The following is an 11,376-nucleotide window of genomic DNA, read 5'->3' on the forward strand; positions in this document are numbered from 1 at the left end:
CTCTGTTCTGCTCCATCAGTGCCCAGACAACACAGTGCAGCACAGAATGTGGAGCAGTGTTGCTTTTAGAAGGTGAGGGCAGCCTGTGATAACAAACTCCGTACTTCTTCTTCTCCCCACCTTTGCTCTCAGAAGCAGTCTTGAAGGCAGAGAATAGAATATCCAGCATTAACAGAACAGATGGCTGGGGATACAAGCATCATAAAGTCACCCTAGGACACTGCTCTACTGAGATATGTCACCAGACTATGCTAAGACAAAGTTTTGGAACTGCTAATTAAAATTCTACTATCACAGTGAAGCTGAGGAGGAAAGACAGCTCACTCCAGTTACCTTGTGGCATGCCAGGATGCCAATACTTCCTTTCAATCACAATGGTTTTCGTCTCTAAGTCCGTGACATCACAGGCATAATTCAACATCTTTTGGGCAGGAAGGAAGATATTCTTCTTCTCATTATACTGATGGGTAAGCTGAAATGCAAAGCAGTTAATTCAAAGTGAAACAGCGATAAAGTCAATAGTAAAAAAGTTTTGTTTACCAACCCGAGTCCTTACTATCCCAAAATACAAGAACAGCTGTAAAAGCCTTGTGGTTTCTTAATTTTTTCCTATACCTACGTGGGAGGGTAAGGGATAAATGATCCCAAACAATGGTAGTCCACAACAAAGCATTCTTGACATCATATTCAGCTTTTGCATAGTGAGCTCTTCACCTGATCAAGTTATTCCATTGCAATAGTGTCGTGGTTTAGGGCAACTTTGGAGGAGAATTTCCAAATTAGAGCTCCTCCAGTAAGCAAACCCACACAGCCCCTCCCCCCAACCGGTTCGGGAAGGATTCCTCAGAGAGGAGTGGAAAGAACCTGTTTATTTAACAAGCACAGCACCCCCCAGCACACAAAATTAACAATACCGGATGGCACCGCTCTGAAAAAGATGACAAATTCAGAAAGTCTCTCTTGGGGGGGTGGTCACTCTGGTCTCAGTCCCTCCGGCGCTGGGGCTGCTGCTGCAGGCCGCAAGGTGCAAACTCTTGGTGTTTCCCAGGTCCCAGTCTGGAGCAGGTTCAAAATGGTCAGAAAAAGGAAAGGAGAAACAGTCCAGGAAGAAATTGGACAGTTCAGCTAAACTAGCTAATGAGCAAAAGCAAGCAGAAGCGAAGCAAGCAAGGGCGAGAGAGCAAAGCAAAAAGCAAAAGCAGCAAAAGCAAAAGCCGCAGTCTCTGTGTCCCGCCAGGCTGATAAGAAAACCAAAACAAAACTTTCCCTCTTCAGAGCCGGTCTTAAAGGTACAGAACATAATATCCAACATTCACAGAACACATGAATGGGGATACAAGCATCATAACGTCACCCTAGGACAAATAGTTTGGGGAGTATCTTAGAGGGCTGGCTGTTGTTTGGTTTAAACCATCTTGATCATTCAGGAACCCAGTAGCAATGAGAACGTTCAAAATAAGATAGTGCTACACATTGATTTTCCAATATGACAGACATATTTCTACAAGACAGAAGGCTGACCTAATGCTTCCCTACAACATGGCTGAAGTGGCATCCTGTTCCCCATAGGTTTTTCCGTTTAATTTTAGCAGCTTTCTTACTAGATTAATGAGCTGAACTAACTCAAAAAGGAATCAGATAAGTGCCAGAGCTTTAAAACAAACAAACAACAACAACAACAAAGATGCAAAATGGTGATTTGTGGGTGTGTTTGAAAATAGAAATTTTTTTGTATTTTTCATAGAGACATGGCATTCTCTAGAATGATATTGCTCCAACGGTTTGAGTTTGGTTTTCCTTTTCCCCCTCAATTGAAAATGTTATGCATTTTTTTTGGCCATTTCAGTGAATAGATTTTCTGATACGTGTGAAAGACAGTCTAAAGTTCCCCACATTTGCCTCACAACCATTCCCAGGACAGACACTGGGACCCTAAAGACACCGATGGGAATTCTGGCCTGCCAGTAATGGATGAACACCAAAAATCCTGAGGCCCCTGAGCAGAGTTCTGGCCTGCCAAGTGATTGTTCACAGCTGTGTCTTCAGTGACTGCTTCTAGCAGGGCCTGCCAAAGGGCGACCCAGCCTATATGCTTGCACCTGCTTCACGACAAGAGACCAGGAATTTTCCCACCTCTTGGCCAGACGAACTTGCTGGGGCAACTTGGTAGCCCCCCCATGGAAAATCCTTCATCTGCTCCACTACCGCCGTGAGGCACGGAGATGAAGCCCCCCTACCAAGGACTGAGACTGAGGCACCCGTAATTCTGATGCAGGGGTGCTGACCTGACTGAAGCAGGATGCCTGCTGAGTGTTGCCTACAGATGTGCCTACAGGACCTAGACTGGTTTCCCCCAGAAAGCAGTCCTGAAACAGTGGGTCCCACTCACTGCTGATACTGACTTATCCTGCTGAGAACATGGACTGTCTGTACCCGTCTTCAATACCTTTTTCCCCCTCAGCAATTTCAAAAGACTTCTTCTTCTTGATTGTATCTGTTCCCCCTCATCCATTTCAAGGTCTGTTTCCCCCCTCAGCAATGGACTATAATAGAACCTTGAGTTAACCAGGCAGGGCCATTATCTTCCCAACGTGACTAGGCAAACTCTGTCGGCTGGACTATGAGGACTTAGTCTCTCCACATTTGGTAGCTATACTCCTGTCTTGGTTCAGGGCAAATTTTGGGGAGAACCCCCAAAGGGGCTCCTCTAGGAAAGCAGATTCATTTGGCCCCTCCCCTATGAAATATTAATCCCAATATTACCGGGTGGGATGTGCCTGGGCTCGTCTGACCCTTGCTGCTGGGCCAAAGGCGGCAGCTGTGATGTTTCACCTCAGAGATACATTTGGCCGGCTGCATCCTGCAGCTAGGCACTCGCAACAAATCCAGGCATAGTAGAAACTCAGTTGACCTCTGGTGGAAAAGGTTCAGGGGACGGTGAAGAGAAAAAGGAGAGGATTCTGCTGTAGAGTTTTAATCCAGAGTTTATTCCAGGATGACAGACCTCTGAAACTTGTTACAGCTCCCAACAGAATCCAGACCGCATGGTCCCGTCTCCTTTGAAGCCCGGGGACAGGGGCAGGGGAAGGCACAGGTGAGCCACCAACCAGGTGGGAGGAGGGGAAGGCTCAAAGGATAAAGACACTTGGACAGGCCAATGAGCCCGGACCTGAGGGGCAACTTTTGAACTTCTGCCAACCACACCATGACCCTGCTGGAATGTTAAGATTGATGGACAGCACTTAGCAGGAGGGCAAAGGGGGAGGGGAAAGGACAGGTTTCACCTATCCCAACACCTGAGGGATTTTCCTGTTTCCTGAAACAGGAAATGGCGTCACACTGCAACACTCCCCCCAACCGGTCCAGGAGAAAATAGCTCCTTGGAAAGAGGTGGAAAAAGCCTGTTTATTAAACAATAAAACCTAAACAATATTGAACAATAAAACCCCTTGTTGCTCCAAAAGAGATGACAAACTGAGAAAGTCCCCTCCCTCGGTTGCAGTTCAGCTCACACAGGCTCTTATCAGTCCCTCCGGTGCTGGAAATGTTGCGGGCCGGGCCCGGCCTGGTGGGCCACAGGTGCTAGCTGCCGGTGCTCTTCTGGGTGTTCAGTCCAGAGCAGGTTTCAAGAGGTCCAAAGAAAAGGGAAAAAAGAAAAGAAACCACAGTCCAGGGAACTTCCTTGCCTCAGCAAGCTAAAACTAACTAAAAGCAAAGGAGAGCTCTGTCCCACTGTCTGTTCATCCCCAGACAACACAGTCCAGGAGCAGGAATGTGGAGGAGTGAGTGCAGTGTCTGAAAACAAACTGCTGCTTCTTCTCTCCCCCCTTCACTCTCTGCAACAAGTCTTAAAGGTGCCAAACTTATTATTCAGCAGAAACAGAACAAGACTATTTGGGTTAAAAGCATCATATAGTCAAAGAAGGACAACTCCCTCTCTCTTTCTCCCCCTCTTTTCTATTCTTTTCCTCTCCCTGATTCCTTTCATGCATTTGCTGTGGTCATTCTATAAAGGTGCATTTGTTTGGATTGATACTGCAATCCCCTTTCCGTGTTGTCTGTTGCACTCCCAGATCAGTTAACCAACCATCACCACCCCCATTGGTATGAGCGGATCGTGACATTAAATTGGCATCATGGACAGGATTCTGATCGACAGAAGGGTCTGCAAGGCTGTTTGTAGTCTGGAACAGGGGAAGGACGATTTGTTTCAGCCACACCTAGCCCCTCATCGCGAAAGGGTTGAACGGAGCTGGAAAGCAAGGAAAGCTCTTTGAATTTCCCACAAACCGCGCACGCCCAGGTGAAATACACCCCCATACTCTATTGAGGGTTCTGTCTTTAGAATTTCCCAAAAAATCTCTTGGCACAAAAGGGGAAACTGTTTTTGTTTATGTGTGAATTTGGACTGTCTGGGAAGGAAGGCACAACTTGAAGGAACTAAGCAGGGCCTCCCAGGGAGATTTGGTCTCTTCACCCAGCCAGGGAAGCAAAGGGGAGCACAGCAAAGGCTGTGAGATTGTCTAACTTAAGCTTGCACCTCCCTGTCATGGTTTTGGTCCCTTCATAAAATGACTGAAAACTCTAGCACAAAAGTTAAAGCTGAATTTTCTGCTCTGCTTGCTAAATAGAATGCCAAGCCTTCTCCAAGGGGGGAGGTTTGGGCAGAGAACAGCTGGTTTAATTTAGAAAATGTCATAGATAGAATTTGTTCTTTACAACATGAAACAGAAATTAAACTGGGCAAAAATAAGACCATCCTCTGCTCAGTTTCGGCAGCTTGTCTCACAGCACCCATAGAAACCCTTTGTAAGCAAAGAAATGAGGAAACAGCAAGAATAGATTCCCTTCGAAACCTAGTTGAAATTTTGCAGAAAGAATTAAAGGAAGATAGAAATGAGATCTATATGTTGCGAGCTGCCCTTAGAGAGGAACTTGCTAAGAATTCACATCATACTGATTCCTCTACAGAGCCAGAGGAAAGGGAAACTCCTGACATGAAACAAATCTATCCCCGTCAGGAACTTGAGGCAGTAAAAAATTGGAGAGAATACTGCTGTCCTTGCTTGAGACCCTTGGTTCAAACAGAATAGAACTATCTTAATGATGAGGATTGTTGGAATGTTGGGGGACATAAGACAGATGATGCACTTTGGACCTGGTTAACATAAGAGATTTGATAACAGGATGCCTTGGCATAAACAAACGGAACTTTGAAAATTCGACCTGGATTGCAAGAAGATTAAATCAAACGGGTTTACTGGAAAAAGAAAATCCCATTAAACTCTGCAAGCAAGAGATGTTGTTATATGCGTAAGTTTGTGTATGTGATTTTAACCTAATCATTGTAGTACACATTACTAGTCTCCCTGCAATGGTATGTAAGTGCTTGTATCCCACAATAAAATCATAAAATCGGATTCTGATTACCGAGTGGGTCTCCCTGTCTCTCTGCATTGCCAAAAGAGGATCTTGACCCACATATCACAACTAATCAAATACCCTTCAGTGCTACTGAATTAGCTAAGCTGTAAAAAGAATTCGGGCGCCTCCCACAAGAATCAGAGACAGAATATGTCTTCCGAGTGTCCCTCGATGGTGGAGATCAAATTAAATTAACCGGAGGCCAGTGGGTACTGGGGACATGGAGCCTTCTTCACAACAAGAGATAAGGAGGTAAGCGTGATGCATGGTCCCTGACACAGGGTGCGTCTTTCTGGGCCGGGAGAATGAATCCTTTGGAAAAGGGTGACCCCCTGGCAATCGTTGACACCACCGACCAGCTCTTAGAAAGTGTCCACAAAGCCGCCTGCCTGCAAAAGATTCATGAAAAGAAATTAGTTCCTGGTTTTGAATGCCCAATGCAATTACCTGTGAAGCCAGAACTAATGACCAGTTGAACTCATGGGCTTCCAGAAACACTTAAACATACAGCAATGACCCTACAGAAAACCATAATGGCTTTGAATCCATAAGATTCCTCAGGAATTCCCCTGACCAAAGTGGACCTAGAGATCCTGGCTTCACTCCCTACTCTTCCCCCTCACAGCCCTCAGCTTCTGAATCTGATTCACCTGCCAGTAGCCATAAAGTTTGGACATGAGCTGAAGTTGCAGTCGATCTGATTAATTATTGTAGACAATATGGACCTATAAAAACCCTGGCGTAGAAATCAGAAAATAACAAAGGTGTTTGGTTTATTGGGGCTCCTCACAGTGAAAATATAGAGAAAGGAAAACAGATCTCTAACTGCCACCATTGGTGGTTGTTGGGAATTCAAAAGTGGGTCCCCAAAGCGGTGATGGATGGTTTGCCCCTTGAGAAATTGCAGAAAATAATAAATAATTGGCACCAGCGAAAACCGAATCCATTGGCTACACCCAGTGCACCCCTCCCTTCTCAGGGACAAAAACTAACCCTCCCCCAGCCTCTCCCACAGAACACAGGCAGTGAACCAAAACCAACAGGGTTTTCGGCAAACAAATCTCTCTGCCGCTTACAGGCGGGCAAAGGGGCGGAGCTTGGGTTTATTTAAGAATGCTCACTAAAAATAAATCAGGACATATATTAAGCCCAGCTATCATGGGCCTCCACAGGCTACTAGTAACCTTTTTGATTGACATTGGGGCTCAAATCTCTGCCCTGACAAAAAAGGATGCCCAGAGGTGTGGAATTGTTCCAACTAAGAGACAATGCTGTGTTCTTAATGCTCTGGGAACTACAGAATCTATGAATGTTGCCTTAGCCAAGCTGACGCTCCCTGGAAATGAGCATCAACTAGTCATCAAAATGGTAATTGGGAACATTCCAAATAATTGATTAGGAATGGATGTCCTTGCTGGGAGGCAGTGGGAAGACTCTGAGGGATTTGTGTGGTCTTTTGGCACACTGCCACTTAACATTAGGCCGCTTCAAACCGCACCCTCCCTACCCTATAATCAAACAACTAATGTAAAACAATACCCTCTACCTTCTGGTGCCAGAGAAGGTATCAAAGCGGTTCTAAGGACTTGAGAAACCAAGGGGTAATAATTCACACACATTCTCCTTTTAATTCACCGGTATGGCCAGTCTGAAAAGCCAGTGGAAAGTGGAGATTAACAGTAGATTTTCGCAGGCTTAAAGCCAACACAGACCCTCTTACAGCACTGGTCCCAAACTTAGCTGAATTAATAACATCAATTCAAGAAAAGGCTCACTCAATCATGGCAATTGCAACTATGGATGTCAAAGACATCTTCCTTATGGTACCTATACAGCCAGAAGATTGGGACCATTTTGCCTTCACATGGGAAAGGACAGCAATACACTTGCACTAGGCTTCCCCAAGGCTACAAACACTCCTCCACTTTGGCCCACCATGCTTTAGTTCAGGAATTAGAAAAAATACCCAAACCTGATCCTGCTGATCCTGTAGCTGATAATCAATACATTTAAGACACTCTGGGGGGGGGGGCGGGCGGGGGGGGGGGTGGTGGGGAGGGGGGGGAAGGATGAAATAGAGGTAGTAGGGAAACATCAGCAGAAAATAATCTCTCACTTAAAAAGTCTTGATTTGCAGATACCCGCAGAGAAAATTCAGAAACCTTCTCAGGAAGTGAAGATTTTGAGAATTTGGTGGAAAGGAGGCATGACATGTATTCCACCCGATACCCTAACCTCTTTAGATCAGATTCAAAGGCCTGAATTGAGGAAAGATCTCCAGCAAGCACTAGGACTGTTAGCGTTCTGGAGAAAACACATCCCAGATTTCTCAATAATTGCTAGGCCGCTTTTTGACTTGCTGAGGAAAAGGATGAAATGGGATTGGACTCCTTCTCAGGAAGAAGCATTGCAATTACTGATTTTTGAGGCAACAGCTCACCAAGCACTAGGCCCTATCCATCCCACAGATCCCTTTCAGGTGGAATGGGGATTTGCCTCCTCAGGGCTATCAGTACACATTTGGCAGTGGGCTCCCGAGGGTCCAACGGGGCCACTTGGATTTTATTCCTGCGGTTTCAAAGATGCTGAGAAAAGATACACTACCTGGGAAAAGGGGTTGTTTGTAGTTAGCTTAGCTCTCCTAGAAGAGGAAAAAATTGCATGACAAGAGCCTATTGTATTAAGAGGCCCTTTCAAAGTTATCAAAATCGTCACTAATGGGAGCCCCACCCCTCCCCCCCACCTGACGGGGTAGCCCAAAGGGCCTCAGTTAGGAAATGGTATGCTCAGATCATGGGCTATTGTAATACCGTCTCAAGAACGGAAGATGCTGCTAAAAATCTAACAATCCAAGGCACTGAGAGCCTGGTTAGCAGCCAAGATAAATCTGCCTCTGTAATCAAAGCTGCCCTTCCTTTCTCCCCCGAACAAGCAGCAAGTTCTTGGTTCACAGATGCCTCTGCAAAACGGGAAGGGAAGGTATGGAGATATAGAACAGCTGTCTTACACATTTCATCTGGTGAAAGAATCATTACCGAAGGGGAAGGCAGCGCTCAGGCTGGGGAACTCATAGCTGTTTGGAGTGTTTTCCGATGTGAGGCACAGAACATTTCTCTTGTCTGCATTTACACCGACTCTTACGCAGTGTACAAAGGTTGTACCGAGTGGCTTCCTTTCTGGCAGCAAAATGATTGGGAAGTTCACAGAATTCCAGTGTGGCAAAAGGAAAAGGGGCAAGAAATTTTAGATGTTGCAAGCCAAGGAAATGTTGCTATTGGTTGGGTAGCTTCTCAGCAAACAGATGGAAATCCAGCAGGAGAGTGGAAGAATGGAGCTGATGAACTAGCAAGGCTCAGCCCCCTGAAAAAGGAACTCATTCCTGAGGACTGGGATCAACTATTAGAATGGCTGCATGTAGAAAGACAGCACACAGGTGCGAAAGATTTGTACAAAGACGCTCATGCTCGTGGTTGGCTGGTTACCAGGGAAATGTGTAAAACATACGTATCAGGCTGCGAGCAATGTCGCAGGTGACTGGAGAGACATCCTTTAGAAGATGACCCTCTGCATTTAAGAAAGGGTAAAGGCTTATGGGACGCGTGGCAGGCAGACTATATCGGCCCCTTTAAGAAGTCAGGAGGTAAGCACTTTGTGCTAGTAGGAGTAGAAATTGTATCTGGGTTGGTTCAAGCTGATGCTTTGAAAAGAGCTACAGGTGATAATGCGGTTAAAGCTTTGCAGGGGTGGTTTGGAACTTTCCCAAAGCCACAGGAAATTCAATCTGATCACAGGTCCCACTTCACTGCTAGAGGTGTACAGCATTGGGCAAAAGGTGAAGGAATTAAGCGGTCTTTCCACAGCCCTTTCCACTACCCTCAAGCTAAGGGGATCTTAGAAAGGACCAAGCGTTTTTTGAAAGGACTTCTGAAGCCCCGGGAGGGAAATTGGGACGTTCGGTTATGGGAAGCTGTTAAAAGAGTGAACAGTAGATGGGGGGTGAATGGATGTCCCAAAATCACTGCCTTTTGCCCAACAGCTCCAAGCATCATTCCCTTACTACGGCGACCTGACGATTCAAAAAGTCCAGCACATTACCCTGGACAACCTGTTCTGGTGGACCTCCCTACTGTAGGGGAAGTAGCACTAGTGCTGAAAACCCCTCTGAAGAAATATGCATGGCTAGCCTCTGATGCTCTAGGGAAAGAGCATTGGATAAATACATGCTGGATAATCCTATCCATTTTGACTCTTTTCTGCCCCTCAGTGGAAGGATTTCTGTTGTTTTTACTTTGACAGAAGAACCCTGAGGGACATGAAAATCATCTGAACCATGATAACACTGGTGATGCTTTTCTGCATCCTACCACAATTCCATGGACAGGATCCTGCTGAGTGGTTGTGGTCTGAAGCTACCCTCCATCCCACTAATGTTCTAGGAGCGTATCCCAAGGGTGGCCACCCAAACCTAGAGCCTCTAGTGCTGCATGACTCCCAGGTATATCGTCCAAGTGAGTGGGGATGGGATCAGAAGGACTGGACTAGAGCCCTAACTGGAACAATTGGTGAGTCGATTGTGGAAGCATGCAGAAAAATGGAAGGATCTCTCTATGAGAAATCCACCTCCATCACAGTTGCCGGAAATTTTATGGAACCAGATGGGAAAAATGATCGGGATATCCCTTCAGCGAGACTGTGTCCTACAAACAAGTGGGAGTGTGCCAAACAAATTCCCCTTACTCTGTGTTGCTGCCAGGAGTATGTTGGTAATTACACTCTAGGTCGCAAAACGAACAATGTTGCAAGTACAAAGGATTGTAAAAATGAACCAATTGATTGCTGGCATAATTTGACGTTAACTAAACCGACTTAAGTGACATGCCGCTGGCAAAATAACTTGACCAACCTGTTAGGTTGAGAAGGCTTAGCTCATAAATTTAAGAGAGAAGCTATTACAAAACCCACGCTGGGTACCATAGTTACATCCCAGTGGAATAGACGGGACGGAGAGCATGAAGCCCACACTGAGCACCATAGTTACACCCCAATGGGTAGAAGGGACTGAGAGCACAGAGCTGACATTGAGTACAGTAGTTACATCCTAGTGGGCAGAAGGGACTGAGAGTCCCCTTAGTCAATGCGGCCTTGGTCCCAAGCTTTTGTTCACTTGGCAGGAATGGGAAAAACAAAAAGCCTGGCAGCTTCAAGGGGTAGTGGGAGAGGAAATTAGCCGAAGGATTTGTGGAACTGCTTCTAGCAAAGCAATCTCAATCAGTGTTTTGACAGATCAGACAAATAAGCGTGAACAGGTTTGTACGCCCCCAAGCGTACAAGACTGTTGGCACAATTTTACATTAACACAAACTGCAGAAGTACTTTGTCTTTGGTCCAAAACTACTGAAGGCTTTTCTTTTAAGTTGATAATAAATGGTATGAACCAACCTTCTACTACCACCACTCCAGCCCAACCACCGCTTATGCTTAGCCTGAGAAGTTTTGGAATTGGACCTTATATAATCAGGAAAACTGATCAACAACACATATTGTTCAATCTGGCACGGTCTCTTAAACAAGTCAAATTGCTGATGATGCAAAACAATGTCTCAGAAATTCAGCCGGCCTGTTTGCCTTTTTTGCGGACTTCCTTTGAGGGTTGGACCACCTGGCTGCAAAAACAGAAAGTCCGTTTTTTCTTTAAAAACGGACACTAAGAGACATAACCGGTGTTTTGGGAACAGGTTTTGGAATTCTAAATAGTATTGATTCTGAAGTACTAATGGATAAATTGGCTGCCACAAAATGGTTAGAGATTTGACCAAATTAAAACAACTACTGCAATCATCCTTATTGGCTTTGGGAACACAGCAGGGCTTGCTGTCAAACATATTACCAGCTTGGGAAAAGGTAAATGGAAGTGATCACAAATTGGTAGACTGATGCACTCGGTGCTACACA

This window comes from Agelaius tricolor, unplaced genomic scaffold, assembly GCF_023055355.1.
Source record: "Agelaius tricolor isolate 1412-34295 unplaced genomic scaffold, bAgeTri1.0.p SCAF_73, whole genome shotgun sequence".
Classification (NCBI taxonomy): Eukaryota; Metazoa; Chordata; class Aves; order Passeriformes; family Icteridae; genus Agelaius; species Agelaius tricolor.